We start from the raw sequence: 21,971 nt of genomic DNA, 5'->3' as shown, positions 1-21,971 counted from the left end.
TAAGTGCGATATGCAACTATGAAAACATCAAAGAATAAATGGCACTCCGCAGGAAAGTCTTCACAAAATAGGTTTTGTATTTGCTTTAAGAGTGAGAACATATTTTCCAGATGGTAAAGAAGGATATAGAGACAGTTCAAATGTGTGCTATGATTTGAGTGATGAAAGAATATTGTGTCTTTGGAAAAGCCCAGTATCTGAACCATAGGATGGAATTTAGAGATGAAGAGCTGAGAAACACTATCACTTTAGGCCTTGAAAGAGAATGAATTTAATACTGAAAATTAGGAGTTCCCAAATGCATTGAGATGGCTGCAAGGGTAGATGTCATGGAGCTGTCCCTGGAGGTACAGATGTGCAGAACAAACTACGGTGTTGGAGCTGTGCTTCAGAAGTCAAGGAGCTACTGCCCTGGCCCTGGCCTTTTCATACCCACAAAACAGTCACTAGATACTGGAATGTTGAACCTAACCACTGATGCTTCTCTTCACAGGAACCTCCCTGTGATTTGTATCGCCCGCTGAAAGAGCAAATAGCACCGAATCCACCTAATTGGTCGACTCTACTTTGCAATGTCTTTTCAGTATGGGAAGGATTGAACAAAAGGACAGTACTCTCCACAGATCATTTATTTGAATACTCAATGTCCGTGTATACACTTCCATATATATTTTTATTTCCAAATATAGTAGTAGTAACAACATACATGCAGCATTATAAAACCATCCATTTTACATAAAGAAAGGTTCACTCACAATAAAAAAACACTCAAAGTCCTATCAGTTATCATGGACTCTAGATGGTATTCATTCCTACTCTAGCTCGGCCAATAACTACTATATATCCTGTAATACAACAAAATTATAAAGCAAATCTTCAAAGTATATCTTACATTAAATAATGGGACATAGTAAAGTATATATCTCAAGATAATGAGTATATATATGTATATATATATATACACACACTATACTTGTTACTAATTCTACAAGTGCTTATAGTGTTGACGATTTTCTGGTTCTTCTAAAGAGAAGACATTTAAAACACTGTTATTGCTCTGTAGCCTAGATGAAGTGGCCTTCTCTTACTTTGGCCCTGCGTGTCACTCAGTGAATGAGTCAGAGCAACACACCAAAATGTGATATAGTGTCTCAAATTTCCAGAATCTTAGAAACTGTTTCATCTCTGAGAAGATCAAAGGGTTGAAACTTTCATTTCTCCTTGAAATGAACCTGCACCAGAGTACAACACACCTAGAAAATTCACTGAAGTACGAGGTAACATATAAATATAAATTTACATATAAGTATGTAAGCATATTTATATAAATATGTTTATTTATAGCTTTTACTTTCTAATGTGTCTGTATCTTATCAAGATTTTTAGGATACTCCGTACTTCTTACTCAATAAGTAAATAGGCATGAGATGAACTAGGTGATATAACCCCAAAGTAATGTGATGAAGGTATACTTCTGTTGTTACTTGGTGGAAAAACCTATTTCTGGTTTCTCATCTTATTGGTATAGGGAAATAGCAACCAAGCACCAGGTAGATAAACATATATTGGATACCAGTGACAATGTCAAATCACCTCAGTTTAAAAGCCACATGTAGAACATCATCTATAATAAGAGTCATCATTTGAATAAGTTCCACATTTCCATTGTCATTTCCCAAATATTACATGTCTTTGACTTCGACTAAATGAGTGATCTATTTGGAGGCCCACTATAAATTTCAGTCTGAGTCTTTCAAATCTTTGCTACTAATCTCTGTGATTTTCTATTTTGTGCTACCATTTTCAAAGGGAGATATAGCCTCAGAGGTTCCCACAATACCCTCCCCATCACACATCCTCACTCCGTGGGCCAATGATTAGCATGTGAACAATCCAATACTTCACTCAGAAACTGGGGCACATCTACTGGATGGACTCTTGACCTACACAGTAAGACAAAGTCAGACTCAAACCATATTTGCACTTGATTCCCAGTGGTAGACCCCAGTGGTATTCGGTTCCCCACAGACTGGAATTTTCTCAGAGAATATATCCATTTTAGTTCCATTCAGTGGAGGCCAAAGTTGAATCCAACTTTAGTCAACCTATTGAGCTAAAGCTTATTTTCTCTTTTAGCTATGTATGCTCAGATGTCAAGTCCAGAGTTTTGGGTCAGCATGTACATACCAATTTGGAGCTATGTTTCTTCCTCCTCTAGAATTCTTAGAATCCATTACCAGATTTTATGTCAATATAAATTGACAAAATCTTGCAACTCTTTTGATTTATAAGTCTTACCCTCTATCGGATGTTATATTTGTCGCCCTGGGTCATGGCTTTTAACTCGAGCTACATGTGGAGACACGGATGGGGTTTAGGGAAGAGTGAGAAGAATATGTAGCCTCTTTAAAGAAAGCAATCAATACCTCCAATAAGCCAGTACAGGATTTCTAAGGAAGAAAGATCTACTTACATCAGAAAGAGGGGGAGGGACAGTCTCGCCTGGCAAGCAAAGCTCAGTGGGGTTGGGGGTTCAGAGCCTTTCACTTCAAACAGAATTCTTAGAGATGATTCCTTTACAACTAATGACCAAATTTCACCAAAACAAAACAAGCACACCAACTAAAAAACCTAGCAAGACTCCCACTAACATGGGAATCAGCAATGGGTAAGTTCATACTTCACATGTGATTTTTAGATACCTAAAGCCACGGTGAAGCTGGAGAAGTAGGCCTGGGGACGTCACAGAAGCTACCTTGATAGTGTGTCTTGAGTCACAGTGTAAAACTCTGAGCTTGCCATATTTTTAACTTTCTTTAAATCCTCCAGTGTAGTCAGGAGCACCAGACTAAGCCAGAGTATTTGTATTTCTTATTTCCCCATAACGATCTGTTGAAGCAGAGAAGGCTATGCTAAACCTTGCCTTTAACAGGCACTCTGCAGGCAGGTGACCACAGTTGATTAACTCCATAGCTGTTTTGCTACTGTGTGCCACAGACTACCAGTATCTCATTTTCCAGTGATCATCAGGATTGTTGTTCACTGCCCACTCATTCAGTCAGGTCAGATCATCAATGCCTGCCCCTACCTCTGATACAAAACTGCTGCAGTAAATACAAGTTTCCTAAAGTGTTTTAAAGAAAGATAAGTTTATTACACAGAATTAGGTGCAGGCAGTAATGGAGAGATGAGAAAAGTTGAGTCCAATCTATTTTTAAAGGGTTGGAGAATAAAAAGACAACAACAACAACAAAAAAACAACAACAAGAAAACATTGTAACATAGCTGCAATGCAGAGATCAAGAAACTCACCATTGCACAATGAACAACTGTCAACCAAACAATGCTTCATAGTCCTTATGAAAACAATCTCTGGCTAAAACAATCACTGCAGCTGGCATAGTCATGAAGCTGGTAGCTAGATCCTGCAAGGTCAGGTCCAGGCATTATTACAACTGCTTCTTGACCATCACTTCTCTAAGACTTCTAATGCCACAAATGCCAACAGACACAGCAGCAACTTCCAGGAGCAAATGGATGCACATAAATGAAAACCTTGAACTACAATCCAGAATCCAGATTCTCAGGATTTTCCTTGTAACAGTTCAGCCTCTTCCATGAAAACTGGTATTCTAAAAGTGTGGTGGCTACATGATATTTTTGTTGTTGTTAGTGAAAAAAATCATACTATTACATATATGCATTATTCTGCAGAATTTTGTTTTTAATAACACATTTGGTTTTGTGTTCACGTTCTACAGTTAAAGGACAGGAGACATAAATAAAAAGTAAAAGCAGAAAGAGAAGATTAAGAATTGAACTATGGGATGAAAGTGTACAAGCAAATATAAAATGTAGGACCAACTAGTAAAAGTAAAGCAAGTTATTATTTTTGGCAACTAAGGTTGGCCTTCAGAAGGAATGAGATATCTATCTTCTTTTATTGGTAATTCAGAAAGTGTTATGTTTAGACATTTCATATATCACAAAAAAAGATTCGTAAAACAAAAGTAATTTATTGTAATGTAGGTAGGTCTTTCAGTCTATGCTGTTACAATGAGTTAAAACCTATTTGATATATAAAACTAGACAACTATAATAATAAACACTTCACAAAATTATATATAGTGAGTTGTTCTTTTATTTCGATGCTGGCTGATTTTCAAAAACACACATATCTATAAAATACACTTGTGATAATCAAAGTAAGATTGTGTTCCACAATTTACTCTTGAAAGTATTTGACAAACATGATAGATGGTTAGAAGTATAAATGACAAGCAAGAAGAGTATAGGCATGGATGATCTATTTAAACAAGCAAGCACATTTCAACATAATGAATAAACTTATACATCAAACTAAGGCAGACACTTTTGGATTGCAAACCTATTTAGAGACTGTTTTCACTTTAGTCATTTTTTACTACCCTTTATTGTTAAGTCAAAAGCACTACAGTTGAATTTTTAAACCAAATGAAATGGATTTGAAAGGACAAAAGAAATTCAGTGATCAAAAACAAAAACGATTATTCCAGTGCTTGTTACACTGGCTTATAAAGAAACCCATGAAAATATATGATATAGGACAAAAAAAATCACTTAAATGGTTTGTATTATGTTTACCACTTATTGTAAAGATAGTATAGAATTCGAGGCTTTTGTATTGTTAATGTAATTGAACTCTGATATGTCAGGCTTGTGTTAAGCATTGTGCATTCATTATCTCTTTTAATTTTTACAAAAGCTCACTCTACTTCATCAATTTTAAGTCAATTAATTATTTTTTCTTTCTATTTTATTGTATCCTTTCTGAGATCAGGACTTACGTTACAATTGATGGAATGTCACAGCATAATTGTTTTTCTGTATAAATGATACATAAAATTTTAATGCATTTTATACTGTACAGCATCTTAGAGTCCTTGAAATATGGCAACGTGGATTTTCTACAGGAAACATTAAAATCAGAGAGGCTAATGTACCTGATTAAATTGGAATAAATAACAAGTTTTAGAATCAGGATTCCAACTCTGGACTCTTAGATACCTGTACATATACATTTCACAAATACTCTATAATCCTTCCCCCTATATTTGTACATAATATTTACATTAAGATTCATTTAATGACTACAGGGCTATTTTACCAGTATTTTAGCTACAATTTAGTAACTCATTCTAATAATAATTACTATTGAAATGAAAATAAATTAACGTTTTTGTTTCCTCATTTGAGTTAATATGTATTATGTTAGTTCTATTCTTTAAACTGAAAAGAATGCCAGCAATGACTTTTGAGGAAAGGTTACCAAGTAGAATTCTTGTTGCTACCATAATGTCTATTAATTTACCGATAGCTTTTGGATGCTTCTGGGAGAAAACTTTTTTTCATAACAAAAAGTGCTATGTGATTGTCAGAATTTACTTGTAAACAATGAATCTGTTCATTCCTGCCTTAACTCCATAACAAATTGTCCTGAAACTGTACATGGAGTGAAGATATTCAATTTATCTTACATAAATATGTTTTACCTGTTTTTCCTCCTCTTTATGGAGATTGAGGTAACGATGAAGTCATTGTGAAAACGATTCCTTTGTTAATTTAACAAACATTCATTAAATATACCTATTAAATTTCATACACAGTTCTCGATATGAAGGATATATTATTAAAGAAAAATGATCTTTATCCTCAAAGATAATCAAACTAAAACAGGAGATTTATATTAAATATTTTTTAAAATGTACATATTAATAGAAATTCTGATATAGGCTCAATAGAGGAGAGGACGTAATGGTCTGATAAGCTATTAGAGCAGTTAGATCTCCCTAGAGGACTCATGGAAGGCTTCTGTAAGAAAGTAACATTTAAGATAACATTCAAAACTTGGGTTGAAATGGGTAAGAATAAAGGGAAGTGTACTTCACACCAAATGAACAACCACGTGAAATCAACTTCTCTTGGCCTCCACTGATTCTTGTTCAACCTGCCCCTACAGGGTTCAGATCTGCATGGGTTTTGACTGGCATCATGTATGCACAATGTGACCGTGCCACATTTCATATCCTGTGCATTCTGTTTCCAACCCATGGCTTCATTTCGATACTACTGGACCCTACTCAAAGCTCACACATGCACAACTTGCAAGAAATTTAACACTTTCTGGGCCAATGCTTTGACCACTGGAAAGAAGAAGCTCATGCTTAATTTTTTCCCCATCATAGATTGTCCTAAAACACAGCTTAAGTTGCTTCTTGGAGACAGTCCCATGGAATCGAGAAATCAGTCACACGTAATGCAGACGAGCTTAATAACCAACTCTCATAGCTCTTCCTCATCACTTGCTTCACTCTGTCCTGCTCCTGAGGCATGTACTACATAATAAAGCAACACCACAAAAATCCTCTTAGTTTCTGGAGAGCCTGGGTTAAGACAGGGATGTCCCAGGAACTTGTACTGTGTTAACGACTGGTCAGATACAAAAAAAAGAAAAAAGAAAAAAAATCAATTCTACCTAGTTTTAACAGAAGGCTCAATTCAAGGTTTCACAAGTTTACGTGATACGGAATACTCAGGATTCTCCAGCCCAAGCAGGGTTGTCTCAGGGATGCTGGCCTGCATCCGCCTGGCCCAGACCAGTTGCCTAATGAATGAGAGCAGTCAATAGGAAGGCACCCTTAGCCCATGTGGGACGCTCTAGCATGTCTTGGCCCATCACTTAGGAAATATCACCTTATGGATTCATTGGGAGACCTGAAGAAACATGCAAAAATGAGCATTCAAGATGAATCCCAGAGTCATACACATGGTATGGACCACCATGCGAGCTGCTGTTTCTACCAGAATTAGAAACTTATTTTGTTACTTGGAAAGTTTAATCAATGCGAGTGTGGTTTTGTGATTTGTTAAGTGGGTGTGGGATAGCGCTCTCTCTGGAGTTATTCTCCACTACCAAGGAAAGACTTTTCTGAGTACTCAATCCAAATTCTATGAAATATGAGTTTCTTCCAGTCAAACTAGTGAGAACAGATACCCTTCCAGCCCTGTACTGGCACTGGGCACTGTTTCCTGTAATCGTTTTGGATGGTACTTTCCTAGGCTTCGTGTAGTTTCTTCAAAGGCGTTTATTGATTAGAACACTGGGGTCTTTTACCTCTGTAGTGCTCTCCTCTCTCGTCCTCTGCTCTATGAAATCTAACTGCATTGCATTACCCATCTCTCAACTTTGTTTCCTTGATGCAGGGAGTCTGCTGTGCTCCAATTCAGCTCCCCTTCTTTACATGATTCTGAGTAATTCCTCAACATACTGAGCTTGGGCAATCAGAGGGCTCACTTTGTTTGTTTCTCATCTCTGAAGAATCATTGTCCTTTATTGCCAAATTTCTAGTGTCTTGAAAACCATTATTTCAAACATATATGTGTGTGCATGCAAATTTCTAGTGTCATGAAAACCACTGTTTTCACATATTTATGTGTGTGTGTATGTGTGCATGCCTGCATGCCTATGTGTATGTTTTTGGGTGAGATGTTATTTCAAGCAGAAAGGTAAATTTGTTTCCCACTACTTAATTTTAGATGGAAGTGGAAGTCCTCATGAACTGATTTATAACTTCTAAAAGAACAATTTACATGTTTCATGAAGAGTGGATTGAGATATTCTAAGAGGGAAAACAGAAAGATCAGTGTGGAGCTTACTGTAGAAGAAAAGGGAACAGCAAACCCTGAGCAGACTAGAAAGGTGGCTAAGCAAAGAGAGAGATATATTTTTAAAACAGGTCATCATGATAACCATGCAAAGTAATTTTAATTTATTAAATTTTCTCATACTACTAGAAAGCAGATAAATAGCACATTAACAACTTTGTATGCTATAATTAGTAATGAGAATGTTTTAAATATTAATAGAATAGAGATTTTTTTCATTAGATAGTAAGATTGAGCATTATTAAACTTGAGCATTTATTATAATGGAAGATTTGCCCTGTTTTCAAAAATTTGAAATGGAAAATTAGAAATAGTGGATTTTTAAAAAATTCTTTTAGTATCTGTTAAGCTAATCTACTGAATTCAGAGGCGTACTTAAATGAGGTATAATTCACATCATTACTCTCAAATAACAATAAATATATTTGCAATTTATTGTATTCTGGTTAGTTTAGTAAATTTAATTTCAGGATTCCTATTCACTTTACTGTTGAACTGAACTTGGAGTTAGACCATGATGGCAATGACAATTTATTTGATCACACCGTCTTCCAAACTGCACCATCAAGCAATAAATGGGGATAGCTATAAAAATTTTACAATTCAACACTATATAAATTATATAAAATATTTTAATCCAAGAAAGCTGAACTCTACAAACTGTGAAAATCCTCTATTCTAAGGAGAAATAATAAGTAGGTATATAGATGTATTTATAGATAAAAGACTGTGCTTTCTAATAAACATGTTATAAGTGTACAGTTGCCCTTTGGTATTAGTGGTTTATAACTTAGTCACTGAATTTTTTTTTAACTACAAACTGAATGCTTTTTTTTAATTGAGGCATAGCTGACATATAACATTATATTAGTATCAGGTGTAAAACATAATAATTTGGTTTTTGTATACACTGTAAAATGATCACCATAATAAGTCTAGATCCTATTTGTCACCATACCGTGTTTCCCCGAAAATAAGACCTAGCCGGACAATCAGCTCTAATGTGTCTTTTGGAGCAAAAATTAATATAAGACCCGGTCTTATAGTGTAGTAAAACAAGACCGGGTCTTATATTAATTTTTGCTCCAAAAGACACATTAGAGCTGATTGTCCGGCTAGGTCTTATTTTCAGGGAAACATGGTAGTTACACTTTTTTTTTTTCTTGCGGTAAGAACTTTCGAGGTTCACTCCCTCAGCAACTTTCAAGTATGCGATGAAATATTAACTATAGTCACCATGATAAATATTGACTAGCCTTTCTTTCTAAAGCATTCATAGTATTTTTAAGGTAGAACATTACAATTACCATATGGTCTCACTTATACGTGGAATCTAAAGAACAGGATATATGACCAAACAAAACAGAAACAGACTCAGAGATATAGAAAAAATACAAAACTGTTAGTTGCTAGATGGGAGGCGGGAAAGGATGGAGGGAGTGCGTGGGGGGGGAAGGGATTAGAAAGTACAAATTAATAAACACAATGTAGTCATGGGGGTATGAAATACAGTATGGGGAATATAATCAACAATGTTGTAAAGACTATGAAAGTTGCCAGATGGGCACTGGACTTACCAAGAGGATCACTTCAGAGACTGTGTAGCTGCCTGACCAATGTGCTGTACACCTGAAGCCGAAGTAGAATAATATTGTGTGTCAACTATAATTGTATACACACACCCACGCATGCATGAGCGCACCCCTGAGGCTGGGCAATTTAAGTTTGTGAACTCATCCTAGAAAAAGTGCTACACACCTCATTGCTGAATATCACTATGGTCACCTTCGACGTACTCCCCTTGGGAAGCTGTGCACCAACACCAGTGCCTAGTCCACCCTTTAAAGCAATTTTGGAACTCTTTCTCTGGAACGGCCATCAGAGCTGTCATTCTATTACCCTTCATGTCCTGAATGTCACCAAAATGTCTTCCTTTCAATATTTTCTTTATCTTTGGGTAAAGAAATAAGTCATTGGGGGGCAGATAAGGTGAGTAGGGAGGGTTTTCCAATACAGTTATTTGTTTACTGGCTAAAAACTCCCTCACAGACAGTGTCATGTGAACTGGAGCATTGTCGTGATGCAAGAGCCATGAATTGTTGGCGAAAGTTCAGGTCATCTAACTTTTCACACAGCCTATTCAGCACTTTGAAATAGTAAACTTGGCTAACTTTTGTCTAGTTGGTACAGATTCATAATGAATAATCTCTCTGATATCAAAAAAGTTTAGCAACATCGTTGCAATAAATTCGCCACTTTACTTGTCAGACCTTATATAAATATAGTCACAAGATGTGGAGTACAGCATAAGGAAGACAGTCAATGGTATTTTAACAGTTGCATAAGATGTCAGGGGGATAGTAGCTTGGGGGTGGGGGGTTATCACTTTGTGAGGGGTGTAAATGTTTATTACATTGCTTTTGTACACCTGAAACTAAGAAAAAAAATGTTTTAAAGAAATATACTATAAGAAAATATTAAAACAATTTCAATTAAAATCAATATTTAGACATTATTTTTTGTATCACCATTATCACTTAACTTTATTTGAATATTCTTACCCATATATAGAGATTTTTTTAAATGGGACAATCGCCAAACAGAGAAAATAAATCTCACTTTGTTGTTAATATTATTGCTTAGTTAAGTTAAACTGAAATTAAAATGAAAGCTTTTAATGTGACTAGATACAAGTTGAGTACTCTAAAAAGTGATTTCTCTATATTAGCAATAAGCTCAGAGGAAAAGGACATAAGAATGTCACATAATAGTGATAATATTTTAAATTTGCAAAATCTTGCAATAAAAGTATATGACCTAAATAAAATCTAGTTGAAGAATGAGAATAGAGGCTAGAACAATGTAAATGATAGCTATGGTCTTATATATACACAAAAAAATGTATTATGAAACTTAGTTATCATAAAAATAGCATATTAAAAAAGCAATTCAAATTAAAATCCCAACAGGGTTGTTATTGATCTTAATTGGATAAAACTATTTTAATATTGTTATGTAAGAATGAATGTCCTTATTACAGCCAAGTAAAAATAGTTAAAGGCATTTCCCCCTCCCCCAGGTATCAGGATATATGTTAAATCTATCAATTGTATTGGCCAAGGGAGTAAAGAAAAACGTTGAATAAGATAAGAAATCTAGGAGAGCTCAGTAAACACAGTATATTAATTTAATATATGGCAAAGATAGTTTCAAGTCAGAAAAGGTTATATTCTTAATAATAGGGGAAGGAACAAATTTATAATCATTGGGAAGAAAATAAAATTGTACCAATTACACATAAATACTTAAATGTAAAAAAATTAAAAGGAAAAATAAGTAAACTACAAGAATGGCAAAGGGAGAATTTCTTCACCAAAACTGGCTGGAAACTCAGAAACTAAAAAAGAAAAGATAGGCATATTTGATTAGGAAAATGTTAGCATAGCAAAAATAATTATGAACAGAATACATGGATAGACAATAAATTATAAAAAATATTTTCAATGCTGAAGATAGAGTTATTATCTCTAATTTATAATAGTACTTGATCAATGATAAGAAGAGTGTTAAATATTAGAAAATGTGCAAAGTATCTGAAGAGGCAATTCACAGAAGAACAAATCCTAATGAAAAGATGCTTAAACTCATTAGTTTTCAGTTTAATGTAAAGTAAAGTAACAATGAGCTTTCATATTATTGGAATCAGACCAGCAAAAATGAAAACTCTTTCACATCCTTTGGTAGAAAAATATAACATATATGTACAAATGTATTGTCATATATTGCTCATGTACAAATTGTTACAGCTATTGAGCAAATCATTTGGAAAAAATAGATGTAGATAGACACATAGATAGATACATTGATAGATAGATACAACTTGTTTAATCTATAAACCCCATCTATTCCACAGATACAAAAACATCAGTCTATAAGGACACGGGAGCAATTATGTTATGGTAATGTTGTTTGGAGTTACAGAGAATCCTGAAAAGAAGTAGATTACTATTGCTAAGAGAATAATTGTTTAAATTATAATATTATGGTATACCTCCACATTTGAACATTATGAATCAATTAAAAACAATAAATTGGATATATACAAAGTGATTTGAAATAATACAAGTTATAATTGAAATAAAAATGGAGACAAATGTGCTGAGTATAATTCCCCACCTCTATACAACAATTATAATAAATACTTACTGTAATATATTAAGAATAATCATATATTGCATATATTATGTATTTATATATAGTATTATATGCACATAAGTAAATATAATCACGTATAATATTAACTATACAACCATAGAGAAAGATACAGAATAACATGTCTACATGGATTATGTGTGCATTTGTATGTGTTGGGCATAGGTGTGAATGATCTGTGGGGAGGGGAGGGAAAAGGGGAGAAAAGAGCCATAAGAAATAGCAAAAGTCATGAAAAGTGAAAATATGTGTGTATGATATTATGACATGCATGCATACACACAAGTCAATATTTGTGCATGTAAGGCTTTTTAAGAGGAAATGGGACAGAATGAACATTTTACGGATGATTTCAAGATAGCAGACTAAACACAATTACCTTCTGATAATCCATTAAATATCATTCATAATGCCACAACTAAATCAAGAATGGGAGAAAGACATAAACAGATTGGAATTTTGATAACATTTTTAGAACACAGATAACAAATTGCTATTTGTGGGTAAGCGGAGTGGTGGAACCTTCAGGCCTCTGAAGAAATGAATTCGGTTTCCAACCTGTCACAAATGATGGGGAGAAGCCATGAGTTCACAACTCTTAGGAAGCATGATTGAGGAACTAAAGGTGCTTCTACTGGAAAACAGCTTCTGGGAAATTACAATGATATCTTTACCTATTTGAATGACTGCCCTGTGGATTAATTATTCAACTTTTCGCTTCCATATACTTACTGATTGTACAAAAATAGCATGCAACCAGATAGAACAAGGCTAACCAAAAATTATGTGTAAGAGCCAATGATTCTATAGAGGTATGAAGTTAAGTGAGCACTTGGCCTCAGAACTAGGATGAATTTGATTTCCCATCACATTGCCATCCGTACTCTATGACTCTTATAATTCCAAGCTTTTTCTTCACTTCGTCAAACTAAGAGATGACATCAACCGCCTATATATTCTTAAATTATTCACATAGTTCTTTGCAGATGCTAAATAAAAATTTTATTATAAAAATGTTTGAAATGATAGCTATTATATCAGTATCTTTAAAATGTGTATATACAGATTTACACATATTTTTTAATCATGGATGGTCAGTCTTGCATAACTGAGGCACTAAGTTAACCAATAGATTAATAGATACCATTGTCACCAAAACGAAAGTGAAAGTTAAAATAGTTCTCTCAAAATGTCTTAGGCATTTTAGAATCTAATTGAAAACTTCACTATAATTAAAAGAGAGAATTTTTCTTTCAGTAGGGCGTGTTGAGGGATGAAGAACAGAATAAGGAAGGAAATTAACACTCATATTTTCACTCTTATATCTTAATTAATATATAATTACTTAATAAATGTACTTAATAATGCATAAATCACAACGCTTAAAATAGGCAAGTTTAAATTGCTACTTTATTGCAAATCCCATTTAAAGCATATGATTTCATTATCCCCAAAATATACAAACAAAGGGTCAAGTTAATTCAGGAAAGGGTAATTTTTTTTCTGGTATACTGAAAAAGAATTTTAGAAAGACAAATCTGTCTTTAAAATTTTAATATTGATTCTCCACTTACTTGCAAAGTGATATCTGAAAAAAGAAAAAAAAAGGATTTCATGGGAAGCATTTTCTCAGGATCTACAATGGGCATTAAGATATCCCGAGAAGAGAAGAAACTGTGGCCTTGCTTAGAGGATTCAATTGCGACCATATTTAGGATTATGGATTTACTTTTGGATTAACTTTTATCTCCTCTACTAATCTGTGAGCTCCACAAAGATAAAGCCTGTAAAATAAAATCTGCTCAGCATTTTATTCCCTCTGTCTAGCATAGGGCCTAGCCCAGCCCTTAGCTGAGACTATATTCTCAAACAGTAAATGAATTAATAAAGAAATGTAATATAGATAGCTGTTGTCCAATGGAATGGTATGAATCATTGAAATGCATGACCAGCACGAAGACATGTAGTTATTAACGGATGCTTAATAAGTGGACATTCAAATGTGTTTATGTGGTTACTCTTTCGTTATTATGCAAATAGCCAGATAAAGAATAGGAGACCATATATCCAAACTGAATTAAAGCTATTTTTAAGTTAAATCAAGCTGTAAACAGAAGGCTAAAGAGAGATGTTAAGGAGGAAGGAAGCCTCTAAAGATAATGAAGTTAACTTTGCAAAAATGTGATAACATAGTAAGAAGCAGAAAGCTAAGATGAAGGGTGCAAAGTTTGAGATAGATAACTAGTAATATTTCCAGTCATAATAAAATGATTTGGCTTCATGATTTTAGGTAGTTAATTAGAACATAAAATAAGTAAACCCAGAGACATCATCCAACTTGATTTGTATTTCTGCAGAAACTGGAAGAAACTCTGGCATATCTTTTTTTTTTTTTTTTTTTTTTTTTTTAATTTATTGGGGTGACAATCTGGCATATTTTAGGAGAAGAATAAATATGCGTTGAGTGAATTAATTAAATCGCATTGCCTTGCATTCCTTTATTGGATTTACTATATTTAATAAAGAAAACTAGATATAACATATATGTTTTAGAAGTATATATTACATATTTAAGTGTATCTATAGCTATATATAAATATATGTAGCTTAAAATTACAGCATCATAACATGACTAATTTTCTTAATGATAATAGTAAAAATCAATACACTTAAATTTCATTTCTCTATCTAGTTCTTATTATACTAATTTCATGTTTTTAATGCTACTGATTTTGTTTATTACTTTATGGACAAAATATATGAATTGATTAATCCCTTTTCCTACATATATTTTTACTGCTTTGGGCAATAAAAGGGGTTGATGATGTGAAGAAGATTTCAAGCTGTAAATTCCAATCTGCATTGCACATTAGAAAAAGAAATATTAAAATGTGTGTATCATGAAATACCAAATTTTATTCCATTGAGATTCTATAAATGTATATTTTAAACACATTTATCCAAGTAAATCAATAATTACAAACTTCTTTACAGATAGTGTTTCTGCAGTAGATTTATCTCACAATTTATAACAATATTCAATTTTTATCCTCTACAGTGGAAGAACTCCATCATCTTAATGCATCTAGAAAATGTAAGTGAACGATGCTTAAAATAAACAATTTGTTTTTTAAAGAAAAGGGTATTACTTCTAAGTAAATTTAGATTTTAAAAATATTGAGAAATCAGAAAAAACATTTTTATCTAAATAAGTTTACATATTCTGAACCAAAATAGATTATGAGAGTAAACACTTTAAAGATTTAGGATATTTTCTTTATCCCTCCGTTTTTCCTTTTAAACCTTTCTTCCTATATGTAATGTTTTGGAGAAGGATTGGGTAGTGAGATCTTATTCTTAGGAGAGCCCAGAGTCCTCTCTAGCTATTGGATGCTCAGTAACTTGTGTAGAGAAGCCTGTAGTGACGACTCAGGCTGCCAACAGGTGCCCAACATGCTGCTCCCTGGATCCCTCACAGTGAATTCTGGCCCCCAGATTCATTACGCACTTGCTTCATTTTGTTTAAAAACTTCTTCAGCCCTAGATATTTTTGTCAAATAAATTTTGCTGGCTACCTTTAAATATACCACATACTATATTCACTGCTAACTCACCAAGATGAGCAGAACAGCCCTTAAAGATAAAGAGCTGATAGATCTGTAGGAGGCAGACAAAAAAATAGACAACTGTAAGATGATGTATACCTTAGTGTAGAATCATTTATAAACTTTTTAAGGAAGGTCATAGAAAATGATTCACTTTGGGTTGGTAGGCAGTGGAAGAACCTAGGGGGACAAGGACAAGTAGGAAATCCTGAAACCTAAACTGAGTCTGAGACTTAAGGAATGAAGACGAATGAACCTGGATAAGGCTGAGGTAGAAGGGATTTACAGAGGGAGTAGGTCACACGATAGAAGGAAGGAAGGAAGGAAAGAAGGAAGAGTTGATGAGGGTGGAGAGAAAAGCAGACAAGAACTAAAATTGTACAATTAATTCTTTAGTGTGATAGTAACTAAGTTTACAAATTCAGTTATTTATTACTTGTTTAAAAGGTTACTTTAATGTAGTATTTTTATTTATCTATCTTCTCTCATTTCATCTAGATTTTATTGGTTATAACTTTTACTTATGTCATGAATTAATGTTAACATTTTATTTTGGCTTATTCCATATATATGACCATCTCCTTTTCAATACATTGTATTACATAATTGAATTTATTTCACTATATAGTTTTACTGTATCTTTAGATAAAACACTTTAAGCAAGTATGAAAAGTCAGTGTTGAGGTAGTGGAATGACTTTTGTTATCATTTGGCATAGTTGTTAATCATCTCTGCTCTTTCCACCCACTATGATGCTCATTCCAAAGATGAGCTCTCAAACCAAAAAGCCAGAAACTAAACAACATTTTATATGTATAGGGAATGGGGGGGGGGGGGGGAATTATTCTATTGTTCTCTGCTCTCCTTTCGCTTAAGCTAGCATTACTCTACTTTCAGTAATAAGGTAACGGGATTACCACACATTGATGCATTCTTTTTTGTTGTTGTTGCTGTTGCATCTTTTATTGTTAAATAAACTTTAGTAGAAAAATTCATGAAATAAAACCCAGCATTTCCAATATCCATAAGCACAAAGTTTAAGCTATGAAGAGAGCAAAACAGGAGAAAGAAGTAAATGGAAACTTCCATGAAGTAAACATTTCAATACACCTCAAGCTTATAATTTCTCAATATTTTAAACTAAGTCAAATTACATAGTATATAACTGCTCAATTTTAAGTATATATTTTGGTAAATTTTGTGTACAACCTTGGAATCACAGCCACAATTTTGGTATAGAATATTTCCATCTTCCTGAACTATTTCACCTATCTCTTTGCAGTTATAGCACCTTTGCCTCCTCCCACCACTCACCTTAAGTCCCCAGGAACCACTGAGATGCTGTCTGTCATAGTTTTGCTATTAAAACAAAAACTATTTGCTGTTACGTAAATAAAATCAGGAAGTCTTTGTAACTGGCTTATTTCATTTAGCACAGGACTTTCCATGTTTATCCATTATAGTCGGCTGAATGGTGGCTCCTAAATGATATGTCTGCATCCTGTGCCTGGAACCTGTGAATATTACCTTATAATGCAAAAGTAAAAGCATAATGGAAGGTGCTTATCCTCGTTTATATGTGCAGTCCTTCATGCAATAACCTATATCCTCATAAGAGAAGGAAGGGGGAGTTTTGAGTCAGACACTTGGAGGAGAGGACCCTGAAATCGGAGCAGAAAGGGACGGGACCAGGACCCAGGCCATGCTAGTAGACACTAGAAACTGAAAGGGCTAAGGAATGGGTTCTCACCAACAGCCTCTGGAGAGACTGAGGTTTGTAGCACTGTAGTACAGTTTTAGTTTCTCTGCACTTCTACCAGCACGTGATATTTTCAAGGGTTGTATTACTTTAAAATATATTTTATTTGTTGCCATTTTAGTGTGTGTGCAGTAGCATTTCATGTTGGTTTAAATGTGCATTTATTCAGTCACAAATTGAGTACAGCTTCATGTGCCTGTTGCTCATCCATCTATCTTTTTTGGTGAAGTGTGTATTTTATGGGGCTTGGCGCCTGTATGAGTTTGCTAGGGCTACTGTAACAAAGTACTACAAACTGAGTGGCTTAAACAATAGAATTTATTGTCTGTTCTGGTCAATAAGTAAATAAAACTGGACAGTGAGATAGTTGTGCAGACTAGAGTTCAAGATCAAGATGTCAGCAGGGTTGGTAACCTTTGAGAGCTATGAAGCTATGAAAAAGAATCCATTTTTTCATCTCTCTCTTAGTTTGTGGTGGTTTGCAGGCAATCTTCGGGGTTCACTGGCTTGTTGAAGCATCACTCTGCTCTCTCTCTCATCTTCACATAACCTTCTTTTCATCTGCATATATACCTCTAAATTTTCCTTTTTTATCAGGACATCAGTTATGGATAAGATTTGGATCCTATTAGATTAGGACCCAAATAGTTCAAATACTACAGAGAGTTATCAGAATATACATTGAAATAGAATCTGTGATCGTGGGGACAATTGCCAAAGGTAATAGACACAGAGGAGCCTGGGCCAGAAACCTGAGGTGAAATTATTCAGGAAGAAACTGACAAACACAAATTTGGACATAAAATCGGTAAAGAGAAGCCAAAGACATAGGAGAAACAAACAAGCAAAATCTAAGAGGGTTCCAAGGGAGAGGTTCATTATGCCAAACGCTGCTAGGAGACTAAATAAAATGAAACTAAAAGGTGCCACTTGGTTTGGGGAAGATGGAGCTGATTGGACACAATAATGAAAGCACTTTCAGCGGAATGGTGGGATGGGATACTGATTACAACGTGGTGGCAGAGCCTTTATACAGGAAAACTCACGGTATTACCACTTACAGGTAGAGATAGTAGATCAATGATCCCAGAGCTCTCAAAGTCAAAGAACTACAGAAAATTAGTCCCATTTTCTGATTATCTTTTCCTATTCCTTTTAAAGCATGTTTTCATTAATTAAGCAAGAGACGAGGTTGGCTTAAGGAAAATACAAAGCTCCACCCAACAAATCTGAGTCAAAGAACAACAATAACAAATGATGGACAGAATGTGTGAGATTATCTGGTGCTGGAGTCCTGAACATGCTTGGCAATTACACAGTCGCTGGGTTTTCTTACCTGCGGGCCTTCACCACACAAGCCTTTTTTTTTTTTTTCCCAGTTTACATATTTTTATTGGGGACCACGGGGAAGGGTCCTCCTTGTCAGCAGAGGTGCCCAATTTCTTCAGCCGCTCCCAGCTCGGGCTGCAGGGGTCGGGGGTCTCCGGCCATGTGGGGCGTGTTTCTAAGGTCTCAGAGCCGCAGTGGGTAAAGGCTGTGCGCTGTGGCCTGGTGGGTCGTGACTCCGTGCTTGGTGGGGGCTGAGTGGGGGCAGAATTAGCGAGGCCTCCGACGGGGAAGGATGAAACCAGCTCCGGCTCTTTGGCCCAGACATTTCTTCTTGAGCGAGGCGGCGATTCTCCCCATCATCTTGGTTTCAGCAGAGGCGGCCCACAAGCTTTCTGTCAACTCAGCGTTATCAGGAAACCTGGCACAGTCCTCACATACGTCCCACTTCTTCATGTATTCAATCTGCACCTTGAGATTCTTTTTAGATTTACTTCTCTGTGGAGCTTTGCTTATTTGAAGCCCCATCTGCGTGATTGTATAGTGAAAATTGCATTTATTCTACACTATCCTCAATTAAAAAAAGAGTATGTTGTAATATGAAATGCTGACTTTCCGCATATGTATCCTCCCAGATACGATTTTATTGAAGCAGTTCATGCCACATTTCTCTCCTTCAACTTCAATTTTTTAGAACTTATTTTTAATTATATTTGATATGCAGGATTATATCAACTTTAATTTACACATATAATTTATACCAAATGAGTTACTACTGGCCCTGTATTCCACCCTGTTCAAGTCCTACATAGTCTATGAATCATCTCCTGATTAAAGTAACACCTATTTATTTCTTTTCTCTTTAATTATTTTATAGTGCCATTTTTTAATTATCTCAAAATGACTACATTTTAAAAAATATTGGTAATATATATTAACATATATTGGTAACAGGTCATATATACATACACCTATATGATAATACGTAGATACATGTATATCTGTACACATACATAATATTAATTTATTCCTTTCTTAACTGATTAAAATGTTAATTTGAAGATAGCCTTGTAGTTTTATAACCAATCACACATGGCTCAATGCTAGACACTAATACTGAATGTAAATGTATTGATTAATTTGATAATTGAAAAAAATGGATAGCAGTCTTTCATTAAAACACATTTTACGTTAAGGATGTTTATTTTTTTGTCATTCTGAGGGAAATAGAAGATTTTTCTCTTCAATTAAAAATAAATGTGACGTAATTTGGTAGGTTTTATAAAATTATCTACTAATCAGATGACTATTAACAGATTCTCACAATGAATTCATTCATCACACGCACATTTACTGAGTGCCTGCTCTGTCAAGTTTTGTGGTGTGATTAGAGCACCACTCTAAGCAAGACTGCCAAGGCCCTGCCATATAGAAGCTTGCATTTGAGAGAGAGTGACAGATAATACAATAAACAAGTGATTCGATCATGTTTAATGGGAGTGGAGGGTTCTTTAGATTTAGCAACACATGCTGGACCTTGAGAAACATGCCAAAGTAAGAGCCAGAAGAGGAGTATCCCCGTCATGCAAAAGGACAAACAAAGTCCCTGAGATAAAAGTATCACGTATTCGCACTGATGCTCAAATTTTAGCATATGTCAGAATCACATACATCATATAATTGAAATTTGCTAAGAGAGCAGAAGTTAAATGCTCTAAAAAAAAAACGAAAAGGTAAATGTGTGATGTGTTAATTAACTCAGTGGGGGGAATCCTTTCACAATGTATACATATGTCATATCACATCGTATACATTAAGTATCTTATAATTTTATTTGTCAATTATACCTCAATAAATCTAGGGAAAAGATCTTATGGAAGTCTTGTTAAAACCCAATTACTTACCTCCTCACCTACAGTTTCTATGAATCTTGGCAGGGACTTGAGAATTTGCATTTCTATATAGTTCAGGGACCACACTTGGAGAACTACTGGATTTGAGACAGTAAAAGAGACCAGTATGGCTAATGTATGGAGGATAATTCTGTAAACTGAAAAGGACGAGAGTGATTTTATAAACTGAAAGTAAGCACAGGAGTCAGACCACAGATTCACACTGACCACAGTAATTAGTGTAAATTTATTCAAAGTACTAGGAGAAGACATTTAAGGTTTTTCAGAAAGGTAGTATTAAGATCTGATTTACATTTTAAAAGTATCACTCTGGTTTCTATTAAAAAAATGTGTTGTAGTGTCAAAAGAGGTGGAATAGAGAGACTTGTAGAAAATCATCATTGTAGTCGAGTTGGGAGAAAATAGCTTTTTGTACAAGGGACATGTCAGTGGATATGGATTTGCTGAAAGAACAAATGTAAGGATTGACCAAAAGGGAGAAATCAAGGATCACTCTTAAGTTTTGGGGTTGACCACCGGAGTACCTCTATTAATGGGGGAAGAATGATAAAAGATCAAGAAAAGTTGCTCTTACATTACTAATGTTGCTGGGCTATGAACCACTTTTATTGCATTGATTTAGCGGTTGTGTAAAGGAATATAAACATGATTAACAGGAAGAGATTTAGCACAGAGATGTTGTTAGAAGCCTGGTTTTAGTGGACGAAAGAAAAAATGAGAGAAGTAAGTAATTGAAAAAAAGAGGTGATGGCAAATCTTTTAAGATTATTTTGGGGGCAAAAAATTAGACTAGAAACTGGAGGGGATTTGGGGTTCACTGTAGACTTTTAAGTTGAGAGATACCAGAATTAATTTATGTATTTGTTTGTGGAAATGATCAGCAGAATAAGAAAAACTGGTGAATGGTATAAAAGAAAGGATAAAATCTCGAGAATGTTTTGGAAAATAGGATCCGAATGTAAGTGGAGACTAGCCTTTGATAGGACTCAGGTTATTATTTTCCTTGTAACTGGAAGCCAGGTAAAGAAATGATACATGATACTAGGTTTGTTGGTAGAATTAAGATAAAAGTTTATTTGGTTTCTATTTTCTTAGTAGAATGTGATTCAACGCTATCAGCTCAGAGATGAAAGAGATAAAATTTGAAATTATTATGTTGGATATTAAGACAGGTGAAATTATTTTGGAATTTTCGTAGGATTTCATGGCAGCGCTGAGCATTTGAAGTATAGAACCATAAATTTAAATTGAGCACATGTAGCCAGTATTCAATTTACCCAACAATTTCAAATATTAAAGGCCCAGAGAGGAGAATAATTGGTTTAAATCAGAGTAAGGGTTTTGTTTAAAGTGGAACAAAGGAAATGAAAGGAAGAAGAGTGGAAATATATGGAAGGGAATGATTATAGTATTATACCATGGAAGATAAACTGGCAAGGTGAGAAATGATGA

Source organism: Rhinolophus sinicus, chromosome 16, assembly GCF_057876585.1.
Source record: "Rhinolophus sinicus isolate RSI-liver-muscle chromosome 16, RSI-T2T, whole genome shotgun sequence".
NCBI lineage: Eukaryota > Metazoa > Chordata > Mammalia > Chiroptera > Rhinolophidae > Rhinolophus > Rhinolophus sinicus.
Note: the sequence above shows the minus strand (reverse complement) of the source record.